Genomic DNA, 3,696 nt, shown 5'->3' with positions numbered 1-3,696 from the left:
CAGGCGGATCTCTGTGAGTTCGAGGCCAGCCTGGTCTACAAGAGCTAGTTCCAGGACAGGCTCCAAAGCTACAGAGAAACCCTGTCTAGAAAAACAAAACAAAACAAACAAACAAAAGCAAGAAGTATCTCACATTCAATGCTCTTTCCCATCTATGCTTCCATTATACTCTTTGCTTAAAGGACCCTCATGGTTGCAAGGGGTCCACTTTAACAATCCAGGACAGTCTCTCCATATCTAAATCATAAATCACATCATCAAAGCCCTTGGGCCACTTAAAATAATATAGTGTACGTGGACTTTTCTGTCCCACCAACCGGTTCCCAAATAACCACAGAGACTTAATATTAATTATAAATGCGTAGCTGATAGTTGTTCTTAGCTAACTCTTATTACTTAAATTAACACATTTCTGTTCATCTATGTGCTGCCCTGAGACTCGTTTGCCTCGTGGATGTACTGCTGTGGGATAATCCTTCTGTATGCTGTGAATATGTATTACTCTCGCTGGTTAATAATAAAGATGGTTAGCCTATATAGCAAGACTGGATAAAGTTAGGTGGGACAATCAAACTGAGGGCTCAGATGAAGAAGGGTGGAGTCAGGGGGAGATGCAATGCTACCCAAGAAGCAAGATGCTAGAGAACAGATAAAGCCACTAGTCACGAGAATACACAGAATATTAGAAATGGTTTCATTTACATGTAAGAGCTAGTTAGTAATAAGCCTGAGCTATTGACCAAGCATTTTGCAATTAATATAAACTTCTAGACTGGGCAGTGGTGGTGCACTTCTTTAATCCCAGCACTTGGGAGGCAGAGGCTGGTGGATCTCTGTGAGTTCAAGGCCAGCCTGGTCTACAGAGCTAGTTCTAGGACAGGCTCCAAAGCTACACATAGAAACCCTGCCTCAAAAAAACAAAAATAAATACATAAATAAATATATAAGCTTCTGTGAGTTTATTTGGGGTTAGGCAGTCAAGGCAGGGAAACCTCACCTCTGCTTACAATGTACTCCCCATCTTGCCTGCTTGCTCTGCATCTTCTGATGTCTCCTCTATTTGATCCTTCTTCCCAGCATTCTCTCTGCCCCCAAAATCCTGCCTAGCCATCGGCCATTCAGTTTTTTGTTAACAATGAGAGCAACACGCCTTCACAGGGTACAAAAGGCTTATCCCACAGCACTATAGTGACAGGGTCTGAAGACTGAGATGTGGAATTGGAAACAGGGATCAATATTCAGTCTACTATAATGCCCAGTATTACAGCTATAACAAAGAAAGCGCCGGGACTCACAACCATCCCCAACATGAGTGTGTCACATCAACAGACCCAGTGCTGAGCTGGCCCTTGCAACAGCTGAGTGGTAGAGAAATTGCCTAGCATAAACAAAACCTGCTTGCCCAATAATCTGACCCAATGCTTAAAGTATTCTCTCACTTAGAGGCATCTAGAAAGAGTTATGTGCACCGCTGGACAAATATTGAAGACTGTGGACACAGACCCTGCTCTGAAGTTCAGAGTTTAGTGCAGGAAGGAAGACATTGAGTAAGCAAATACAGTCATGAACAGAACGCCAATCCCCAAGTTCATAGGCTGAATTAATGCCTAATTCCCTAGGTAATGGTATTGGGAAGTAATGTCTTTAGGAAGTGGTTAGTCCCCTTGTCAAAAAAGACCTGAAGAGTTAGTTAGCCAGCATCTTCTGCCATCTGAGCAATATGAATAGATCTGGGATCTGTGAGCACCCACCAGGATTTCTGTATTCTGTGTCCAGGAACAAAGAATTGAGCAGGGCAGGACACAGTCATAGAGAAAAACAGAAAGCAGAGAGACAGTTCATTAAGAAATAATATGCTAGCCGGGCATGGTGGCGCACGCCTTTAATTCCAGCACTCAAGGAGGCAGAGGCAGGCGGATCTCTGTGAATTTAAGGACAACATGGCATACAAAGCAAGTTACGGGACAGACTCCAGACTCCAAAGCTACAGAGAAACCCTGTCTCAAAAAAGAAAGAAAGAAAGGAAGGAAGGAAGAAAGAAAGAAAGAAGCCACCTCCAAGGACAGAAGGGTAGAAGTATGTAGCACACGGGGTAAGGCAGAGCTCTCTCTCTCTCTCTCTCTCTCTCTCTCTCTCTCTCTTTTTTTTTTTTTTTTTTTTTTTTTTTTTTTTTTTTTTTTTTTTTTGAGACAGGGTTTCACTGTGTAGCCCTGGCTGTCCTGGAGCTTACTCTGGAGATTAGTCTGTCTCTACCTCCCAAGTGCTGGGATTAAAGGCATTTGCCACCACCACCACCTGGTATTTCTTTTTTTTTTTTTTAGGTATAATATAATTAAATCATTTCCCCCTGCCCTTTCTTCCTTCTAACCTCCTCAAGTCCCCCCTTACTCTCTTTCAAATCCATGGCCTCTTTTTTCATTAATTGTTGTTACATGCATATATGTATGTGTAGATTCATATATATTCCCTAATATAACCTGGCCTATATGATATTACTTGTATGCCAGCATGTGTTTATGTACTCCAGGTGTGAGCTACCACATGGGTACCGGCAACGGAGCAGAGCAGCAAGCTCTCTCTCTCCAGCTGAGGGAAACCGGTTCTCCTACACGAGGTCTATCTGCTGCAAGCTGGCCTGGGGAGAAATGGCTTCTAGCGTTCCTCTTGGCTAGCAGGTGTTTACTGAGTGCTAATTCCAGTTTTCCCTCTTCTGCCTCACGAGGAAACAGCAAGAACCCGTTGTGAACCTTCATCGCGCGCTGACGTTGCCGGCATCCTGCGCTTAGACTTCTAGGCTCCAGAATGGCGAGATATAAAATTTTATTGTTTATAACCTAACAAGTTTATGATATTTTGTTACAGAAGCTCAAACAGACCAATGTGAAAATCAATAAATTCAATCAATAATTAAAAGCTGCAAAGAAGGAAGCAAACCGAGTCCCGAGGGAGAATCAGCAGGGTGGAGATGACGGACCTGCAGAAAACGGTTACACGTAGTAAGGGATCTAGGATCGAGTGCTGTGCAGGCTGAGGAGAGAAGTTGGCAGAGGCCCTACCTGCAGGAAAGCTTACAGCCTCGACCAAGCATATTCAGGTAGGTAGCAACCCTGCCTGTACAGGGCCACGGGGGAATGTGACACACATCCACCCTTTGATGTGTCGCCTGGGCCCAGGTTCTGTGAAGAAAGAGCATTCGCTTCCTTACAGGGCTTGTCATTTTGAAGGTCCATTCACCTATGGCCGGTTCCTCCCTGTCTCAGATTGGCCACTGCCCAAGTCCCTCCCCTTGACCAGCTACATCAGCAAAGAAGTCTTTGCCCCAGTTCCTGCCTCCTCCAGTGCTGAGAGTTTGGTCAAGGTCTTGCAACAGACTGCTTTTCTGTAGGAAAGAAAAATCAGGTTCCAGAGTTAGGTGACCAGTATCTAACATCACTGGTGTGATGGAGCGGTGGATGACGTCATGCTGACAGGGTCTAGGAGTCAAAGCTCTGGGCATGTCTGTGAGGGAGTTTCTAGACTGGGTCCCCTGGGGTGGAGAGCTTCACCCTGCGTGTGGGAAGCACCCGCCGCGGGCAGGTGTCCTGGGTCAAATTGTTTTTTTGTTTTTGTTTTTTTTTTTCGAGACAGGGTTTCTCTGTGGTTTTTGGAGCTTGTCCTGGAACTAGCTCTTGTAGACCAGGCTGGTCTCGAACTCAC

This window comes from Microtus ochrogaster, linkage group LG5 (assembly GCF_000317375.1).
Source record: "Microtus ochrogaster isolate Prairie Vole_2 linkage group LG5, MicOch1.0, whole genome shotgun sequence".
Classification (NCBI taxonomy): Eukaryota; Metazoa; Chordata; class Mammalia; order Rodentia; family Cricetidae; genus Microtus; species Microtus ochrogaster.
Note: the sequence above shows the minus strand (reverse complement) of the source record.